The sequence below is a fragment of the Lepisma saccharinum genome, chromosome 22 (assembly GCF_977018435.1).
Source record: "Lepisma saccharinum chromosome 22, izLepSacc3.1, whole genome shotgun sequence".
In the NCBI taxonomy this organism is placed as follows: domain Eukaryota; kingdom Metazoa; phylum Arthropoda; class Insecta; order Zygentoma; family Lepismatidae; genus Lepisma; species Lepisma saccharinum.
The window spans coordinates 13,518,041-13,540,908 of NC_139250.1; the positions used below are offsets into that span (position 1 = coordinate 13,518,041).

Genomic DNA, 22,868 nt, shown 5'->3' on the forward strand with positions numbered 1-22,868 from the left:
TTGCGTTTTTTTAATGAAACGTTGATGTAACTTGTTATTTCTTATTTACCTACAAAGGAAAAAATAGGTTAAAAACCTAAAATTCAAGGTCTAATCATCACTCATCACCATCTTCGCAAATTAGCCAAATTGGCACAAAAAGCGAAGTAAAATAAAGCAAATCAATCAATCAATCTTCTTCGCGATTAGCCAAAAATGGTGGAAGAGCGATGTAAAATAAACAAAATTAATCAATTTTTATTTCTTGAGTACTCATCTACTTATTTGATTGTCCATTCCACCATTCTAAATGGTTCTGTATGCTGTCTTATTCTTTACTGTTGCATGATTATCATCTATTTAATTTGCTGCCAACGTGGCTGCATGCTTTGAATGTTCGATTGAATGTCTCGCCATCGGAGTTTCAGAGCTTGAGTCCCTGCCTGGACATTAGTGTGCTTTGTAAGTGTCCCTTGAGCAACCTCACCCAATCTTAATCTACACACAGAAAACTAAATGCATCATATCGATTGATGCACCAGAATGCATCGATTGATGGACTAAAGTGCGTTTTATGGCTTCTTTAAAGAATCAGATTCACATTTGATGCATTTGCATGCATTTCTGTATGTCGTGAAAGAAACACCGAAGTGCTTCATTTTATTCAAGTGAGGATTTATTTCAGTCGAGATGCACTTCAATGCATCAGTCGATGTTCCTTGATGCACCTTCCTGCATCATCAAAAAAGATGCATTCTGGTTCATCAAGGTGCATCAAAACGCATCAACTGATGCATTGAAGTGCATCTCGCCTGAATTAAATCCTTGCTTGAATCAAACGATGCACTTTGGTGTTTCTTTCACGATATATAAAAATGCACCCAAAATGTATCAAATGTGAATCTGATTCTTTGAAGAAGCCCTAAAACACACTTTAGTGCATCAATCGATGCATTCTGGTGCATCAATCGATATAATGCATTTAGTTCTCTGAGTGTATCCTCACACTCACTGCAGTCACTATTAGTCCAATAGTGGCGTAAAATAGTGAAAAGATGGCTTAATTTATAGACCAACCACTTATTCTGCAATTATCGACAATGTAAATAAAAAACATAATATTGAAATGTTTTCTGTTCAGAATAATGTTTTTACTCGTGTAACTTTGTTGAATCACTTCACATTTATGTGTATTTATTTTTTTATTGTAGATGACGCTACGTTAGCAGATAATTATAAAGATAGCATTTTGGGCAGATCCAAAGTGAAAACAACTACGATGAAATCATCTACTTCCTAAGATGGGGAATGAACAATATGTGAAGGTAAGTACACAATAGGTTACAGCATTTATTAAGTCATTTCCTATATACTTTCTCAGTATTATGCATAAACATTTTTTTCTATTTCATTATAAGAAAGTTACGAAATTCGACTTAGTGAAGAGAGCATCGGATCCTCATATTGTCTCGTTCATTACAAGACTATATTATAATTAAATTTGCATTTGAAGTTATCGTGCACTTTTCTGTTTTCGTGAAACTCGTAGACGTTTGAATATTCTTATTACCATACGTATTGGTGTACGTTTGCCATACGTTACGTTCTAGTGAGGTATATTTTTATTACATGTTTGTTTCGGGCTTTATATTTATTATCCACTGAACTTCTTGTTGTAATGTATTTCTTGCATAAAGTGTAATTTTGTGAGCGTATAATGACGACAAAGTTAATATTGCATTTTGTAGCAAAATATTTCGACGATTACTCTGATGTTCTTATAACCGATTGTTTTTGAACAAATTCTGTGAAACTCGCAGGCGAGTTTCCAGAGAAATACAATTCCATAATTTACGAATAAATATTATTACATATATATTAACATTTATATTACGTATAGACCCTCAACCGGTATCGGCCGATGTAGCCATATTGATTGATTGATTGATTTGGTGTTTAAGTCCACTTTATGCACAGTAAGGCTAATCGAGACTGGGCCTTAGTCTAAAGTGGGATCCGAACCACTTGCACCTCCACCGGGTATCGAACCCGGGACCCCGATGTAGCCATATTGATGCATTAGTTTACCTATCATTATAGTTAAATATAGGCGAACGCACCCTAATGTGTCCTCAAAAATATGAATGTACAAATTACCATTAATACAATGAAAATAATATTCGTGTTTAGATATTTAGTTTCATTTGAATTGGCTCTCTCTATTTAAAACAATGTCTAAAATAATCAGTAATCACGTAGTAAAGATGTTTTTCACTTCATAAATCGCACAGAGTATTAACTATCAAGTGACCAGAAACAATATTATATTGTATGAAGTAATGTGCATTAGAAAGCATGGAAACATTGAAACTACATACTTATTTATAAGAGGAATATAGCTGATATTAGCTGTAGAGATATAGCCTTGCATCACATTTGTTAGAGTTGGTTATTCTGTACGAATATTATTTTCAGATGTTTGCTTATATTAAGTAAATAATATAAATCTCGTTAGATGTTAAAATTTCATCCTCATATACCTAATAGTTTTCTTTGAAAAGAGAACATGAAGCCACCACAATCAGACTATAACATTATTCAGATAGGCAATTGATACTCCCCTTAAAGCACCCCGAAATAAATTAGCCTGCAGTGATACTACTCCGATATACTTATAAATAGTCTATAATGTAGTGGTATTATTTTTATGAAGAGAAGGTAATCATATGCTCTTGCTTTGTAAAGACTAATTTCCCAGTCTCTTTTTCAAAGCAAGACCTGGTAAGTCACCTTGTAACAGATTAATTCATGTTCTTCAGGAAACATTTGTATTTTTTTTTTATCGGGGCGCTTATCAGTGTCTGTAAATTTTCTATCTCAGCACTTTAGTGGTATAGATATCATATCGGTCCATCTCTAATTTGCATAAATTGTTTTAACAAAATGCGAATGTTAACAGTAGAAACGTGTGTGCGCAATATTTTTGCTCGTGTCTTCGGCTCGGCTCTTACCGTAAAAACGAGTTTTTTAGTTTTTTATGCATCACTTCTAATCGAACCCACAAGTACGCTTTTTGTTGTGCTGGGAATTTTTGAAAGAATGAACTGTGTACGAGTTCAATATACATGTTTGGTTCATTGGTTCTACAACAACAAGAAACACTGTATTTATACATTTTAATGCTTTCAGGGAAAAATTAAAAGGTTCTGTTGGCGTGCTGTGTTATTTATTTGTTTGCAAATATTAGCGAATGAGATGCTTTTCTTGTTTTTTATTCCGCAAAATTTTTGACGCCGCGAAATAATAATCAACGTTCCCTCCCGTTCTTTTGCAAGACGATTATCGATCCAGCGTTTTTATGAACAATAAATATTCACTATCATTACCCTTATCATAACACACAGCCCTTGCGCGTTCTGCATTTATTGCATTTTACAGCTAATTAGAAAGCATATATCTATTTATTTTAATAGTCACGTTTAATAACGCTCAATTCAATTTTCCCTTTGCTCACTAATCAATTACTGAGGCATTTTTTTGCCCCCTCTCCCCACCCACTGGGGGCTATAAAGTAATTTCCCCTCCTACGACGCGCCGGTTGGGTTGGCAGCCCTGGCGATTGCCCGCCCTCTTTCCTCGTATTGACGTCACTGGCGTCCCGACGCGGCGCGTGCGCAAAACGCGGACCGCGTAGAAAAAGGCGGGACGAGACGCGCTAGCTGATTGGTCGAAACGATTTTTTCCCGTTGTCGTACTCTCGAACCCCCTTTCATGTATATATATATATTCGTGGCTAAAAGGGGTAATATTTCGAAAAGGGGGGAGAGAGTGTAACGTTGCAAGAGTGGAGGGGGATCCAATATGGAGTCTGCGCGAAATCTGACAGGAAGTAGGCTGAAGTTACACGAATTGCCCGCTCTATTTCGCTTGGCGCTGATTAAAAATTACAAATAAGCCTCACGCGAAAGGCTTATCATTACCGAGAAATAATTGTCAAAGCCGCAGGAACGGCCATGAAATGTTTGATAATGCGCCACGAAAATTGTCCACGGTTTAAAAACTGCTTTTTTCCCTCCACGCGAATAGAACCTGATCGTGTGTCGGAATCTATTTCTTCTCAGGCCAGCATGTCGTGTGCAAGCGAGGTAGCGTGATCTGCAGTTGTTCATTCGCAAGCATAGGTGCTTGTAATTACTTTTAGTAACTGGACAGGATGAAGTATTCTTGGCAAAAGGGTATTTCCCATCCCTGCCAGTGGCGTGTCCAGGATTTTCAAAGGGCTTGGGGTTACCTTTTGAAGTAGTCTCATTTTGTCATCTTTTCTTGCCTCTGACATTTTTTTTTGTTACATTTGGCCGAAGTGATGGTTATGACTTCCACCCCCCCCCCCTTGGGCACGCCACTGATCCCTGCTCACAGTTAGTATCATTCAAGGGCGTGCGGAGATGGGGTTGGGGGCTCAATCCTCCCAAAAATAACTGTGATACAAGTGTCCTAGAAGTCACGCAACCGAGATTTTGAACGTACGTAACGTTTTTGCACAAAAAGCAATAGATATGAAACTTCCACTGGGTATTAACTTTGTCTGTGTCGATATTTTTAAATCAATTAACGAGAAAATTATGCTCTACATGCGCATTCCGCATGCGGAACGAGTTGCTAAAGTGTAAAATATGTGTACGAAGTAAGAACAAACATGGATGAAACACAACCATGGAGTCGCTTGCAAGATATTTCGATGTGTATCGATGGTCTGTTTGGGTAGTCATCGGAATGATAAAAGAACGATAAATTTTTGCGCATTTGATGCATTACAGACGATTTTATGGGGTTAATTAGCGCATAAAAAAGTATGTTTTTTTAGAAATTACGAGGTGTACTGGCAACATTGGTCGTGTCAGAGGGCAGTATCAGGTGTGCCCAACATCTGCTTATGTTATTCAATCAACATCCAGAAAACGTAAAAACCTAACCTACACAATCTTTTCAAATCTTTTCTTTCATCTGGGTTCCTTCATCAAAGGATCACAGAAAACATTTCTATTAAAGTCTTCCTAAGCACAGGTATCTGAAGGTATCAAGTTATTAAATTTCAAAATCTCACGTTAAATTTTTAACAATTGAGGGTTAATAAATGAAGGTAGGCCTAAATACGAATCGATACCAACCTGTCACCATTCCATTTTGGATTTTAGCCTTGTTATATATTAAGCTATCGATGTAGCAATTTTCATCCATTTTGATATTGGATCTCATGGTTAAGAACTATCTTGAAAACGGTGTCGTGTCGTTTGCGCCGAGGGTTCTTATCGGTTAATTTCCGCCGTGACATATGTCAAGACCTTCCTTGGCTGGTTTTCCCACAATCCAGAGTGTCATCACCGCCGCGCGCACGTACGTTTATGGGCACGTGGTGCATAGTGCATAAAGTGGACTTAAAACATAAAATCAAACAAACAAACAAACGTCTGTTTATGACGTTCAACAGCTGTGTTTACACTGAAATGTTAAACCTATTCAGAGAGTCAAATATGACTTTTCTTTACTTATTTCAAAAGATGTTACACAGAATTGCTTGTATCACTTTTATTCCACAATACAAAATACATAAATCAGCATCAGACTAGTAACTATTAATCATTTATACACTACATAAAATCGTCAAAAAAACATTGTAAATACAGTATTGTTAAAATATTGCAAGCATTCTACAAGTACTACGTAAATGTACATTTTCGAAGCAACATAAATTTACCAGTCTATTACACTTAATTATTATACACTATATAAAATCGTTAAAAAACATTATAAATAAAGTATTAAAAAAAATTAAAGAAAATTTCATAAAATTGTATGTTTCCAATTAAGTTCGCTTAGGTTGTAAATTTTCAAGAAATTCTTACCATTGAGTAAGAAGCAATGCGGCTTTGAAATAATGAATGAGTGATTCCAATTTTCCGTCGGTTGAGTGTTTCAGGAAATTTTACACCCCTTTATCTCCTGAAACAAATGTCCAAGTACATTATAAATCCGCATTTCTTGTAAGAGCCATATGAGGAACAAATGTAGCAAATTTGAAGAATCTCTGAGAAAGACTGTTGGCATGGAATGATCTTAACGCAAGAAACTGAGTGTGAATATCTCTCTTAATTTTCATGTAGGGAAAGGATTTTAAGGTGCAAAATTATGGTCGGGAAAGGGAAGAAAAATTCTGAAAATGTTTTCAAAAAGGTTCAAGAAAAGGTGCTGATAAAATGCATTTATTCAATGCTCTCTTTTTCTGCGCCTTCTGTATATAATTCGCGCGGACCGCAGAGAGAACTGTCGTTCTGCCGAATAGGAATATAATTCGCGCGGACCGCAGAGAGAATTGTGGTTCTGCCGAATAGGTTTTGTTGAAGTTTGTGTTTTCTCTCGCGGGTTTTGCTACATTATCTTGGGAACTATTGGGCTGCGATGATTATATTATGCCATTTTTATAGCTTTCGTTCTGCTCTACAAAATAAGACTAAAAGATTTCATGTATGTGCTTAAGAAAAGTGAAAATCGTTCACTTTTCTGTCCAATTTCTTAACAAAACATGAGACGAAAGGAAGGAAAAAGGTGCTAAAGCATCAAAGACGGGATAAAAAGGGGATAAGTATTTTTGGATTTTTAAAATATTTTTACACCCTAAAATTCGTTCCCTAGTAATAAGCGATAAAAGGTATAGGCTTGAGCGACTACTGAAGCATCCTGTAGCTGCTTGTTCACCTCTTACCCTCCTGGCCACCCGCAATCGGCTCGGATTTCTTTAGGGGATATCTTATACAGAGATGGACTTATTTTACAGTAAATTCAACTATACACAAATGAACTGTTCCCGCGAAATGATATAGGGGGTAATTTAACTTGTCCATCAATTTTTACTAGATCAAATATCGGTGCTAAGAAATGTTGAATCTTTAAATAACAGTATGAGTGGGTGTACCTGAGCCTTACTCTTGCTTTAATAATTGGTCCAAAAACTCGAAATTTAGGACATAGGGAGGAGTGAAATACAAAATTGATTGATTTATTTTTTTATTATGGGTGCATCAGCCCATAGGATACTTTTGCCCTTCATCCAATAGGGGGATAACCTTATAACAAAAATAAAATTGATGACAGGCCCCAAACAAGAAAATAAAATATATTTATTTATTTATTTATTCCTTGTTTTGGATGGCGAAGTTAAGGCACAAGCCTTTTCTTCCACTTAACCATCTCTACTTTACATTTTATAAATTGATTTTTATAGCTGTTTGTGAAATATATAAAAACTAAAAACATTAAGATACCAAAAAATGAAATATATAAAAACTAAGAACATTAAGATACCAAAAAAAGAAAAAAAAAACAAGAAAAAAGAAAAATAAAAACACGCAAAAAGCATAAAAAATAAAAACATCGTACATACACACTAAGAAAAGTAAAAAAAATACACGTAAAACATAAACAGACACACAACAAACATACTCAAATTACAGAAAAAGTCGCTGGGTGTTGGTCCTACAAGTTTACACGAAGGTTTAATTTTATTTCCCTGTTGTCAGTACTGGTAAGTTGACTCAGAAGATGATTTCTTAATTTTGATTTTAATTGGCCTACAGAAGATGAGTTTCTTATGTCATTGGGGAGGTTGTTCCACGCTCTGGTAGCAGTGAGGGTTAAGGAATTTCCATAAAACGTTGTCTTGTGGGAGGGGATGGCCAGCAGAGAGTTGTCTCTCGATCGGGTGGCAAAGGTGTGTGCTGCGCTTAGGGGTTGAAATCGAGAGAGTAGGTAGAAGGGCTCTCGTGAGTTTACTATTTTGTAGAGCGTGGAAGCGGCGGCGAGTGGAAAGGTCGATCCAACCTAGGTCCTTGAAAGCCGGGGTCAGGTGGTCAAAATATTTGATATTATAAATGTAGCCTAAAGCATCCTCACTCAATTTTTAAAACTAATACATTCATTCATTACTTAGCAACAACTGAAACTCTACTATCTCTGAGGACAAATGTCTCCTTGGGTAGGATATAGCTGAGGCTGTGAAGGGGCACTCAGAACATATAAAAACAAACACAAGGCAACACAGTCACACAGATGATTATTCCGACCGTGGGTCGAGGCGCCAGAACCTCGTTGGCCCCCAAGGAGCAGTTACCGGGGTAGAAAAAACTAAAATCAGGTGCCAGCTATTCCTTTGTGGCAAATATGGTCTCAGGAAGCCACGAATCCAAAGTAAGATAAAGCTACACATTTTGAAATATGATCTTCAAACATTTAATCTATTAATTAACACAAGACTAGATTAAACGCATAATGCGGAAGATTGGAATTCCTAGAAAAGGCTCAACTGGTAACAACATGGATAACTATGCAATACATGGCCGCCTCTACCATATCGCCGCACATTTTAAAACTCTGCAAGAAACAATGAAAAAGAAATCATTCGATGTTTATTATTGTGATTTAATGATACACGTGGTTCAGAAAACACACAAACTTTAAAAAAAACACGCACTGAACTCCAGATATATTTTTTTAAATATATTTTTAGTACTGAATTTGAAAATTCGGGCTCCAGGTGAAAATTTTCAGGTGGCATGGCGATTGGACACCCTGAATTTTTCTACCCCTATCGGGGTACCTGGGGTTGGTGTTGAATTTTGGATGCCTTACCAGGAGGTCGCCCCTTACAAGCCAGTAAAATCTCATATATACAGGGTGTATCATAAGTACTGTAATAGCGCAAACTGACACAATTGAAAGTACACGATAATAGAAGCAAGAAAGTCTCAGATAATCGTGAATGTGTGGTTACAAGCCGCCACTGACTTCATTGTTTGTAAACGTCGTCCTAGTTGGTAAAATGCTAATAATGTGTGGTTAGAAGTCGTCACTGATTGCATTTTGTAAACACCGAGTGCTTTACTCCTTGCGCGTTTCGAGGTTTGCTCTTCGTTTACAAAACAGAACATTTCCGAGAGGTGGCGTTGTAATCAAACAAGATGGATACAATCAGTATACAGTCTAATCGTACTGCGGGAGTCACGTCAGTTGTATTGTACTGAGTAGTGAAAATGGAACCTTACAGCAACAAAGAGTACATTTTACCAACTAGGACGACGTTTACAAACAATGAAGTCAGTGTCGGCTTGTAACCACACATTCGTAATTATCTCGGAAACGGCTCGTTTGCAGACCCATGTTTACTGAGACTTTTTTGCTTCTATTATCGTGTACTTTCAAGTGTGGCAGTTTGCGCTATTACACTGTACTTATGAAGCACACCGTATAGCCTATATATATGGTGGGCATGAGAGAGAGAAACAAGAAGATTGTGTGGAAAGGAAATGAAATAATGGAAAAACACGACAAAAGGGAAAATTTACGAGAGCTTAAAAAGTATCTCGAAATCTTTTTGAAATTAAAACAGGCTTTTGTACACGATAACAATGCACTGTGCCGTATGACTGAAAGCAAACCGAAAAGGAAAAAAAGGGGAGAGAGAGACAATTAAAAAGTTCTTGTCAGAGGAGATGGGAGAACAAAAGAAGGAAAATTGAGTCATGTAGCTGGGGAGAAGCGAGAGTACAAAGGGAAAATGATGTAAAATTTAGGAAAGGAATGGAGGTGGGGAGGGGGAGATATGTTAGGTTCTGAAGCACAAAACATTAGGGGGGAGGTAACGTAAGGTTCTTTTCAAGGAAACTTTCCATCACTTCATTTTAAGGAACACGGAGAACTGAACTTATATTGTTCTCTACGTCGTTAATTGGGCATCTTGTAGGGATCAATTTTCCCCTCAAGTCTTGATGAAGCTGAGAAATTTCGCGTGATGATTCCATTGTGTATATCCGTGTTGTATTTGTGTTATTGCAAATAACCCTGCAAGGCTGCTTGAGGGAAGAGAATATAGATCTAAGGTACATTAGCTAATTTGTACATGTTGATCCGTGTTCTCTCGCAGTTATGGCATGTTCTTCCAGTCCGGGAAGATTTCTGCGGTAAGTCAGCAATTTTAGAAGAATCTGTCCTGATTACGATGATTTTTTTCCGATCTTGTAGTAGACACCACCTTGATTGGAATTATTGCATTTTTTCTGCTTCGTTTTTTGTACAGAACCGATATTGCAATTGATGATCTTGCATCAAGAACGATGCAGATCCAAATTTACTGCTGTTTGAGTCATCTGCATATGACCATTTTAATGATACTCGGAAGTGATCGCTTACACTACGCAACAATGAACAACCTTTCCCAGGTTGAAGATAATCAAAACCTATCATCGAACGACCATGTCACAAGAACGGTTGTAAGGACTGGCAATATCATCCATAGATAACATTGGCTCAAACCAAAACCATTCGGAAGTTGTGAGCGAATTCAGCTCCAGAAAATGCAAAGACATTATTATTAAAATTTGATTATACTTTTGCTAACGTATGCCTGAAAATCTTGTATGGAGTTACATTAGTTGTTTTTGTTATTGATTTGCTTTATTTTACTTCGCTTCTTATGCCATTTTTGGCTAATTTGCAAAGATGGGGATGATATGATGCAATTGATGAATGGACACTCACAAACATCCATGCCTAGGCCGGGATTCGAACCCGGAACCCCTGGCATCGTAGCGCGATGTACATTGAGATTTGAGACTTAAAGAACGAATGGGAGCTGCTCCCACATTCTAATCTCGCTCAGGGCATCGCGAGGATTGGTTGAAAAATGGCGGAGGCACGAGTGTTCAGTGAGATGTGCACTATGTAGACCTACATGTGGCACACACAGTGGCAGCCTCGCTCCGAGTGGTTGGCGTATGTAATTTCGGGATATGCAAGCAGTGATCATTGCACTGACCGCCAGCGTTCACTTCGGCGCACATCTGCGAAGTGGCATTTTCTGCAGGCCACAATTATTAGGTGTTAAACGGAAATTTACCTAAATGCAATGTTTTGCTCTGTACAGGCAGCACATATCGCACATGTTGTGGTCTGATACTACAAATCGCATGTCTTACAGACGTTGGGGGCTTTCCTGGGATTTGGAGAGTCCTTGAAAAGGTAATTATTGTTGGCAGTAAACTATTTCCTACCATGGGCGTCACTAATTTGATTAGTATAAATAATAACAATAATTATTATTATCATTACTATATTGTTATTTTGTTATTGTAAACTAATAAACAAAGAGCAATTTTATTCCCAATTTGTTATTATTATTATTTAAGTGGAGGAGTCTTTGCTACTCGAACCACCAAATGAGTGACTATTCAGTACAACTGATTTTCATTATTATAATAATAATTATTATTATTTATATTTCATGCAGTTAGTGTACTGAATATCATAGTCAGTAGTAGCGAATGCGTGACAAAACTGAGGGGGTTGGCAAGGAAAGGACAGTTTACTTTCTCTTAGTAGCACAGCTTAGCATTAACATACTACAGTTCAGGGGCAACTGCCACTCCACGCACCCCTAATCGCCGCCACTGTTCAAGTCATAAAGTTTATGTCGTGTGACCTTTCACATAGAACTATAATTTTTGGTATTTTGAAACTTGTGGAACCATTTATTCTTCGAATTAAATAGTTGAATATGAAAATATAACCTCGTTACTGTATTCTACACTATTGTTTTTCGATCTAATGCAGTTTTTACTTTGGTTATTCTCTTCGAATACCAGCTAAATGAACTTTATTTCCTGTTATTAACTAAAGCTTTCTGCTTTTTTGTAACTTGAAGTTAACGATGCCAATTTCCAAGCGTGGTCACTCTCACTTATCTCACCAAACTCAAACAACTTCTTGGCCGTATTTCGTTTTCTGACCTCAGGAAAATGCTTTCGTTGTTAAGCTAAATATAATGTATTTATGCCAAGAGATTTAAACCTAAGAAACCTAGCCTAACCACGAAAGAATCCGCGCTTGCGTCAGAAGTGAAGTACGGTGCTTGACCAAGAAGGTGTTTGAGTCTGGTGCGATGAGGGTATATTTTTTTGAGTCCCTTGTGAATGTCCCTTCATCAGTTTCATCCAATCCTTGCCACGTCCTCTTCCTTTTCGACAAAGTCAGGAGCGTATATTCTAGGCTAGCTAGGCTATCTGCGAAGCCTGAAGTCTAGAGAATAAAATACAGGAGCAAAATCGATCAGATATTGTAAATATTATTCATATCAGTGATATGATGGAGTTGACAACCTGATTTTTTATGAGTTGGCAACCTGATTTCTTATGGGTTGGCAACCTGATTTCCTATGAGTTGGCAACCTGATTTCCTATAAGTTGGCAACCTGATTTCCTATAAGTTGGCAACCTGATTTCTTATGAGTTGGCAACCTGATTTCCTATGGTTTGGCAACCTGATTTCTTATGAGTTAGCAACCTGATTTCTTATGAGTTGGTAAATTTATTTCTATTCATAGCCTAGGATCACATGCCATAGTGAGATAGCCCAGATATTGGATTCAGTCTACGCCACTGGACAAAGTTTATTATTATTAGTAGGGAGCGGAAGTTGATGACCTAAAAATATAGCTATATGACCTATACAATGTCCTAAAAATGAGAAAAAATGACGTAACAAATGCAAAAAATGACCATTAAATTTGTTAGTTTCAGGTTAAAAATTGAAATGAAAAGGAAATTAAACAAAATGCTATCTTGCTTTTTGAAAAAAGGCACCAAATGATACCACATGCACATTCAGTTTGAATATGCAACGAAGATTTCCAATGGAAACAACCGAATAATTTTAAAGCAATTTAATGAAAAAGTCGTATACACTGAATGAATTGGTGTAAAATGCATTAATTTCCTGCATCTTCCGCTCCCTAATTATTAGTAATCTTGAGTATTATTGTTAATTTGATTTGTTGCATATGGCGACTCGGTGATCTGTCTGGCGTTTTCACAGCCCGCTATGGCGAGAGATCCCGGGTTCGAATCCTGGGTGTCGACCTCCGTGACGAAGTGGTCAGCACAGCGCGCCATGACGTCAGGGTCTCGAGTATGGGTATGGGAGTTCTTTGTGATTGTCCCTTCATCAATTTCATCATACCATCACTCATCTTCATACTCGCGTTTAGCCAAAAGTCGCAGGTGAGCGAAGTTGAATAAACCAAAATATGTGCTGCAAAAAATGTTACGTTATTCTCGTTGAATAAACTCAGGCTTTACAAAATGAGTAAGCATTATGTTTTACTTATATACACCTCACATCAAGCACTATATCCAATACCTGCAATGAGCTATCTAGTTGTCTATACTGTCCACACTGCGCATATGCCCTAATATACTGTTCGGGTACCTCAGTTTGTTACGTTAGTCACTATGAAATGACCTTGAAGGAAATGAAACTTTGAACATTGTAGTACTTCTCAAAAAAAGTACTTACACGTTTGATCCAGAAAGTAATGAAACAACATGAATTTAAAATCCCGGAGTTATTTTTCGGACACCCTGTATAACCTTCTTGGGAAGTTGTTTTTGATAGGAAGCGCCTTGCTGTTTCCAAGCCGACGCCTATGTTTGATACCACACTGAACACCGGGCACTGCCGATAGAAGGCTTAGGTTGTCGCTACCCTATTCACCCCTTCAGTTCAGATGAAAAATTAATTAGAGAGACTCCAGCCTCTTTGAACATGCACCCTTTCTCCCCCAACCCTATCTTACATCCCCCACTCTCGATTACAAATCGCGTGTCAGATCCAGGTGAAAAACCCGAAAACTAAAAAAAAAAAAGAAGTTGGGCCGGCGAAATTGAAAAGGCCTATCCCGGGACCCTCTCAGTCTCCAGCCAGAAACTTTTCTTGATTAATAATGGAAGTTTAGGGCCAAATTAATCTTCTGTGTTTCTCGTCTTTGGATTTTCTTTTGCGCGGGAGGTGGAGGGGGGCTTTATTGAGGGGGCGGATTTTTCAATCATTTTTTCCATAATTATTAAAGCACCTAAGAAGAGGGGAAGATTTGAGCATGTTTGTTTCAGACTTGATGCAGATTTGTTTCTAAAAAAAAAAATGTTAGTCATGCATTTACACCTTTCTTTCCCATCCTTACTCCGTCCCACATATTGATTGAATACAGTAATAATTAATGATTGAAAATAGGGGAAGTACTGACAGTGTGGCCATATGCTCTTTTTTTTATGGAGGACACCTTTAAAAAAATCCGTCGGGTTCAAAATTCTGTTTAAAATCCTTAGGATCTTTGAATAACCGTGTGTTCGACGGCTGTTCTCTTTAAGAAATCAATATTGAAGAATTCATGTTTTAGCTCATACTCGATCGAATCTTCCGTGTATAGAATCAAGTATCATTTCTATGTGACAATAATCGTAGAAATATACATGTAAGAATCTTTCCTCGTAGTTGCAGCCCATAATCATTTATTTCATTTTCATATATCGCTATCCCGGGTTTCTAACCCGGTAAAGGCACATAGTGGTTCGGATCCTACTTTAAACTGTAGGTCCAGTCCCGATTAGCCTTACTGTGCATAAAGTGAACGTCAAATCAATCAATCAAAATCATATATCGCTATGTATTGGTAAGATAGACTAAACTAAAACTACATTATAACATGGATATGATGACGTTTATTTAAGTTTCAATTTCACTGTCTTTCACCTCACGATCCATATTTGAGGACCAACTGCCAAAGACAAATTACCGTTACACGTGTACTACTGGGCTTCGAGCGTATACCGATCGTTTTGCCTGCTCGAGCGTTATTCGCTCGAGCGAAGAAGCTGTCAATTCCTTACGCTATCTAGCGTCGTTCGTACGAACTATTTGGCGCTCGAACGAAATGCTCTTCCTGCAGCACACTAATATGGATCGTAGATGGCAGAATCTCGGTCTCGTCTCGAGTTGTGGATGCCTGCCTCGTTCTTTGTCTCGTTTCGCTTGAAAACCATCCGTTACTATACCAAAAGTAAATTCATCAGTTGAAGCAAGAAAAATGGATAAGGTCTGTAGCTGAGAAAAAGATGCAGCAAGGTGCATCTAAAAATACATTAATTGAAAGTACAATTACATCATATGATGCACTTTGGATTTACCTTTACAAATGATAGACAAAATACAACTAACTAACTCTCTAACCTTCTCAAACCCGAAGGTTTATGGCTGCAGCAGTACAAGCCTTCAATTTGTCTCTATCCTGGGCAAGATCAATTCAATCTTTTCCATCATTACAGATTTCATGTAGGTCCATCTCAACGTTATCCCTCCATCTTCGTCTTTACCTTCCTACTGATCTCTTACCATCAGGTTTCCTAACAAGAATCCTGTAAACTCTTCTTTCCTCTCCCATTCGTTCCACATGGCCTGCCCATCTAAGTCTTCTTGATTTAATCATTCTAAGAATATCTGGACATGAATGCAAATTATGTAACCTTCTCCACTCACATGTCTCCTCATCCCTTTTAGGTCCAAATATTTTTCTAATGATTTTACTTTCAAACACTCTTAATTTATTTCCTCTTTTAATACAAGGGACCAAGTTTCGCATCCATACAACACTACAAGTAAAATTACTGTTTTGTATAATTTGATTTTTAGTTTCTTAGATATTATATGCTAAGATATAGGTTTATGAAGAGAAAAGTAACATGCATATCCTGAATTAAGCCTGCTTTTTATTTCCTCTTTAATATCATTTTCATTTGTTAGTATTACTCCTAAGTACTTGAATTTGGAAACTGATTCAAACGAGTTGTTATAAATAATTTAAAAATACATCAAACTGTAAACCAGATTCTTGCAAAGTACCTAGGTACAAAAAACACATTTTGGTGCATCATTGGATGTGTTTCTTGTGCATCAAATTATATTTGATACATTTAGTTTTATGAGTGTATGTTCACTCCAGTAGCACATTAACGTGCTTAAACGGCTAATTATATATTTTAGTGCATCAAAGTATAGAGAGAAATGCATCAAAAGGTACTTTGATCGTCTGCTGTTCCGTGTGACGCACCGGAATTGCATCAGTTGAGAAGGCCAGATTCCATCATTTCAAGGATACCAAAATTGATGCACTTATAGAATTCTCTGTGTGGGGGGAAAAGGAGGGGAAGGGGTGATATAAATCATTAATTAATTAATTTATCGACTCTCTTCTATGGAGAAAACTGACAACGAAAGGTTCTTAAAAATAATATCAATGGACAAGGATTCAAAGTGACAAAAATCCGCTGTGGTGACTATATCTACCAGTTTTCACCTTATGGGCAATCAATATTCGGGTTTACGACTTTTGAAACACTCTGTATTTAGTTGGAATGCCGTGTCAGTTTCATGAAAATTGCGCTACTGAAAAGAAGCGAAATCTTTCCCGTCGCAAAATTCCTGAGTACGTCACTGGATTCATTAAAAGTTAATTTTGTTTAAAAGAGTTTTATTAAAAAAAATCTGTAGAATTCTACATTGGAAGAGAACTGAGTGGCTTCAAAGAACAAACTCTATCGTACGTCTTGTTCAGGCAAGTTCTCCATCAACCCCCCTTTCAAAAAAAAAGTCTGAAATGGAAGCTGTTTAATTTATTTTTAAAAGACGAAGCATCTTGTTTCACTCAGTTCATCATATGAGCGTTTTAAGCGAAGCCTTCGTGGAGGGGGCGGTATTGCTTCTTTAATTATAAGAAATAAGTGCTTCTCGAAGATCTCGTAGGTAGTTAGTCTTTTCAGGATCACAAAAGTTTGTTTTTAAATCCGTTGAGAGTTCAAAAAAGAAGAGTTGTGAAAGCACCACTCCTTTCCTAAGAGGAAAATGTGTCGTTGAATTTGTAATATCTAATGTTACAAAGCGAATGATAAACATAATTTTCGAAGGCACCTTTCCTAGTGTGGGGTGGGGGGCGGTACGTGTTTGTTAATTTATTTAGTTCTGAGATCAACATCTCGATTGTTTGCTTGACAGGCAGACAGACAATCAGATCAAAATACCTTATATAACACTATGTTAGTATTAGTTAGATGGTTCTGTACACCTAGTTTTATGGTTCTATCTTTAGTTGTTGCTTAGGAATCGATAGGTATAGATTGGGCTCTATTGTTGACTAAAACAGACAAATACGAGAATATGAATGGCCGATGAATATCGGATTTTCTGACATACGGATAATCCGAGATGTCGGATATCCGAATGTGTGCATTATCCGGACGGTTTTTTCGTTTATCAGTTTTCCGGGCTATCCCTACATTCTTTTATTCACCATGTTCGTATTTCACTGCATCGGATTCCTACAAACCCTTCATCAAATCTGTTCCATACGGATATCTCAGGAGCGTATATTCTACGCTAGCTAGGCTTTCTGCGAAGCCTGATGTCTAGAGAATAAAATACAGGAAAAAAATCGATCAGAAATTGTAAATATTATTCATATCAGTGATATGATGATGATGATTCTGGAGTTGGCAACGTGATTTCTTATGAGTTGGCAACCTGATTTCCTATGAGTTGGCAACCTGATTTATTATGGGTTTGCAACCTGATTTCCTATGGGTTGGCAACCTGATTTCCTATGAGTTGGCAACCTGATTTCTTATGGTTTGGCAACCTGATTTCTTATGAGTTGGCAACCTGATTTCTTATGAGTTGGCAACCTGATTTCTTATGAGTTGGCAACCTGATTTCCTATGAGTTGGCAACCTGATTTCCTATGGGTTGGCAACCTGATTTCCTATGAGTTGGCAACCTGATTTCTTATGGTTTGGCAACCTGATTTCGTATGAGTTGGCAACCTGATTCCTTATGAGTTGGCAACCTGGTTTCTTATGAGTTGGCAACCTGATGTCTTAGGAGTTGGTAAATGTATTTCTATTCGCAGCCTAGGACCACGTGACAGTGAGATAGCCCAGATCTTGGACTCAGTATACGCTATTGGGATATCTGAATTATCAGGATATCCGGATTATCCGTTGGATATTGGGATTTCCGAATTTTCCGTTGCATCCGAAATATATCCGTTATCCGGATTTTGATGCAATTCCTATAAGAGTTAGCGCAGGGCGCTACGACGCCAGTGGATTCGATTTCAAATCCCAGCCTGGGCATGTGTGTTCTTTTAGAGTGTCCCTTCATCAATTTCATCATATCATCACTCTTCGCGATTAGCTAAAAGTGGCAGAAAAGTGAAGTGAAATAAACCAAATCAACCAAACCAACTCCCACAACCAGACGGTCCGGCTGATTGAGATGAATTTTGTTGCTTCGGGATGATCTTTGGTAGGTCCATCAGTGCACCAAATTTTATATTTATAGCTCTTGTAGTTTCAGAGATATCGAAAGTTGGGACGAACGTTGTTACTCTCTTTTTCTGTCGGTCATGATGAAAGGCCTCAGACACTGAGGCTCTGTCCGAAATGTCCAAAAAGGAGACTTTAAGTACGGTCTTATCGGAAGTGACGTGACCGAGTGCAGTTCGAAAACGCCAATTAGAAGAGCAATCGACACCATAGCACGGGGCACGCATCGTTCCAGGCTTGAATACCTGATTCGTGCATTCGTTGTTCATTTGTTTGAAATCACGGAAGTCGAAAGTCAGCCAGATGTTGGTTGAAGTTATTCTAATGTGTGGAAATGTAAGTATGAGAACATTTTAATATGCTGTGTGATTTCTATGGTGCAAAGCAAGTGTTTGAAACGCGGGAAGAACAACGTCTACTGATCGCAGGCCCGTATCCAAGGGGGGGCAGGGAAGCCATGCCCCCCCTCAAGCCATGAAAATTTCTAATTTGAACGTATAAAAAACTACAAAAATTACGTTGATGGTTTTTCAAATTTTACATGAATTTCGATTTTGTCCTTGCACAAATGAATAGGTTGTTTCTGGACAGATGCAGGCTATAGAAGTCTGCAGTCTGCAATATTCGGCTATTTTAGTTCTACAGCCATTGATGCAAGGCATTCCGATTTAGTCGGGACAGTCCATTCCTTTTAATCCATGTCCCGACTTTTTTGCCTCAGCTCGGTCACAAATGTTTCACATAATTAGAATAGAAGGGATTTTATTATACATTTTGCATTATGGAAGAAAGGTTCCTCAATGACTGCAATACAAAACCAACTATATAAGGGGCATTTAGCTGTCCACCCGCACCGCAAGGTCTGTGATCCCTTTTCGCCACCACTGAGCAGAAGGATAAAAATAACTTTGTTTTCTTTCTCCGACATCAGGGATTTTCTGCAACTGATGTCCATTCTGCCACTCAATGGCTTAGGGTTAATTAATATTATGTAAACGGAGAATCCACTTCACAGTAGAATCGTTGCTAGATTTTGTGGGCAAAAAATTGCCTGAAGTACTCTTAACATATATTGTTATTTGTCCAAAAGACTCAAATTAAGTACATTATTATTTACGCAATTCTGTCAACAGGAATTTCTTTATCTGCAACTTTTCTTCTTATCTACTTGTAATTATCTTGAACATAAATACATAGTGTGCAGTGACCTTACAACAGTGAACAGACAACTTTCACAGTGTGCAGAAGACATCAAGGCCAAAAAATTTGATGCTACAAGCCGTTGAAAATGGAATTTTTGTATCCCACATGTATGCAACCCCATTTAATAGCATTTAATTTTACTGTCGAATAAGATTCTAGAAGCGAAAATACACCATAGAAACAATATTACGCCAGCAGACACACTGCCAAGGTGAAGTCACTTAGCCGTTCCCTTCAGATATTTTTTTTTTTACAGAGTTCGCACTGACTCCAAAATCCTGGACAACTGGAGGAGTCAGGAAAACAAGGCTAGGACTGAGGTCATTGGAAACAAATTATTTTGGCTTGGCAGAATTTGTAACCGGAAACACGTTTCGTTTTATCTTCCCAACAATCTTCTCTTTTGGGTAATATTGCATATAAAAAGGTTCTTTAATTTATTTTCAAAAATGTTCAACAAACGTGATTCATTTGATTAACTTACAAAGTTGAAATGTAACTCCTATTTTTTATCATATTAAATGATTACACAGTTATGTAAAATACCTGGAAAAGTCAGGGACTTTGGAAAATGGGTGTGAACCCTCATCTATAAACCCCACAGTTTGAAGAAGTGATTTCCCAGCAGAAAAGTCGAAACTCCCATTTGATTAGCCGTAACTTGATGTTGAAGTTGATTCCCCATAAGGAAAACATGGGATTCCGAAAATTCTTATTCGTCATATTTTTTACAGGTCGTATCTAGCTTAATAATCAAATTTGAAAATCGCTTCGACCTGCCACATGTGGAGAAAATCATACTCTCTTGTACCCCCACGTTTTTCTTCAGTAGCATTGCCCATTCCGACGATATTCAAATAAATGTACACATGGTGCGTAACTGTATCTCCTCGCCTTAAATGCAAATTGCAGCGAAATATTTTGAGCAACAGAGAGTTTATCTTACGTTAATTCCTCATTATGATGCGTCGATTTTTCTCTCCTACAAATTGCATCGTAAGACTCCTCAATACCTTCCCAGTCGTTGTACAGTCACCAGCAATACAAATGGCGAACCTAGATTCTGAAATACTCGCTCTCTTGAAAGGTGTTATGTGTGTTGCCTAACTCTGCGGCAACAAGTGGATTTTAATAGCAAAGTTTCAATGGCAACTTCTTCCGTCGCCGATGAGTTAGAAAACACACATAACGCCTTGCAAGAATGTGAATATTTCAGGATCCAGGTGTCCTATTTTTATTGGCGGTGACTGTACAATGGTTTTTCTTGCGAACCTTCCGAACCGCACCATGCTTTATGTTCAGCGTAAGCTCTGAAGATTACTCACTTCAAAACCCATCACGTTTCCCTGTAGCGAAGGAACTACTTTCGGTTGTTACCAGTCCATCACTTATCCTAACGCGAAAGAAAAAAGCATTACTTAAACTACCCTTAATTCTATGTTCCGTGGACTTTCCCGTAGGTCTACGTCTTGCCAAGTCCTCGCTAAATGCAACACAAGAGATGCGGGGGGGGGGAGAATGTAACGGGGCAAAACAAATGAAGAACGCCGTATCTTCCTTTTTCATGCTTTCCCGTCACGTTCGCGCCTTTTTTTATACCAAGCCATAATCACTACGTGCTGGATCGCAACGCCCCATATTTCTTCAGCGGGATTGACGAGAAACACGAGTTTTACAGCGCTCAGTTTAAAACCCAGCAAATAACTAATATATGCATGTTTTAAGTGTAAATCATGAAACGTTATGTGCTTTGGACCGGCGAAGGTTATTGCAGTCAGGCAAACGACTGACAACTCCCCCCTGGTGGAGTCAGATCAGCAGGGGGGAGTTGTCCAAGGGGCAACGTTAATACGGTAATGAGGCGTTTCGTTGCCGTTAAGAGAAACAAGAGGACGTTTGCTTGTCCCTTGCTTTTTAATATTCATCTGCATTTTCCCGTTAACGTTGCCCATTTTTCATTTGGTAATTATTTCCTTTCAAGATCTCAGGGGGTGTAATGCTTTCTGCATAGATGGCAGGGGTAGAAAAGCACATACTTCATTACAGTCTACAACTGCAAAAGAGTTTTGGCATATTTTACGATCATAGATTCATGTTTTCATTCATATCATGTCCTTCATAGAATTCGTATGTCAGTTTTTTGGTCATGACTAAGGCTCGGAAGTTGAGGAAAAATCCTTATTTTTCCCTTAGTGTCCGAAGACGAGGCCCAACATATTATATGTTCATTTTGGGTCATTGTAGGCCACAAAAAGGTGGGGTTTATTTGTCATTTTCGGCGTTTTTCGGCGTTTTTTGGCTTATTTGTCCTTTTCTAGCCTATTTTTAGGTCTTAACGGCTTTCTTTTGCAACTTCACCTTCTTTCGACTACGTTTTTACTGCCCATTCTCATTTCGAATCATCATCAGTTCATCACCTCTTAAACATCCTTTCTGTAGTAAAGAAATAAGAAAAAATAATAAATATATTTGAACCATCCCTGAAACGAGAGAAAAATATTTTTGGACGACTGAAGCAGGTACGGTACAAGGCCCTTTAACCTGTAAGTGGCAACTTCCTCTTGTTTTGAAGCTTTCAGCAAGGTGTATACGACCAGACAGCACGCCCCTGCAAAGATCTCAAGTCAGATAAGGAGGTGCCGCGCATATTCATTAAATATGTAATTAGAACTGAAGTTATTAATTAATTTGGATCACATTTATACGTCCTTTGTTTCAGTTCTTAGGTCCTTTTTTTGATATTTTTAGGTATTTTTATGTTTGTTTTTTTTGGCAATTTATAGGTCTTCAACTTCCGAGCCCTAGTCATAACTGATCTGAGCCGACGTAGTTGCAGTTCCCCCCCTCCCCTCCCAATGTGCATCTCTTGGAACAAATAGCATTTTCACAATGAAAGAAATTTTTCTCGCTATGGGAAGAGACATTAAGTACATAACGTACTATTTCAGACTTTAGTAGCCTACCATTTATTTTGGCTTGGTGGTTTCCTTGATATGTGGCAAGAACAAAACGGGGTCCACATTTGGTACACTTCCTATATATAGGAAGGTCCCGCTTTCGAATCCCGGCCTGGGCATAGGTATTCTTTCTGAGTGTCCTCCCATTAATTTCATCATATCAACACTCATTCTTATTTTCGCGATTAGCCAAAAGTGGCAGAAAAAAGAAGTAAAATAAACCAAATCAATATATATATATATATATATATATATGGTGTAATATGTACTATGCAATATAATCTAGAGGCACTAGCGTACACAGGACTTTATTTTCGTGAGCTACAATTTATAAAGGTTGATATTACATAGCTGCGTTCTAGTGGGGAGGGATACACTATGAAATACAGTAAAACCTGTCTATCCCGGAACATGATGGTTCCGAGCAAAATTTTCCGTCTTATACAGGGACTTTAAATACAGTATAGAGCGCTGC

The 22,868-nt window shown here is 37.9% G+C and overlaps 1 protein-coding gene across 1 annotated transcript in view; it reads left to right on the forward strand.

Moving 5' to 3' along the window:
• The first annotated feature begins 1,196 nt into the window (after nucleotides 1-1,196).
• The window catches only part of MESR6 (misexpression suppressor of ras 6), an 88,471-nt gene continuing 66,799 nt past the window's right edge, over nucleotides 1,197-22,868 (forward strand). Inside the window, exon 1 of the transcript XR_014443951.1 lies at nucleotides 1,197-1,304. The gene's annotated coding sequence lies outside the window, so the exon portion shown is untranslated. The remainder of the gene's footprint in view (nucleotides 1,305-22,868) is intronic.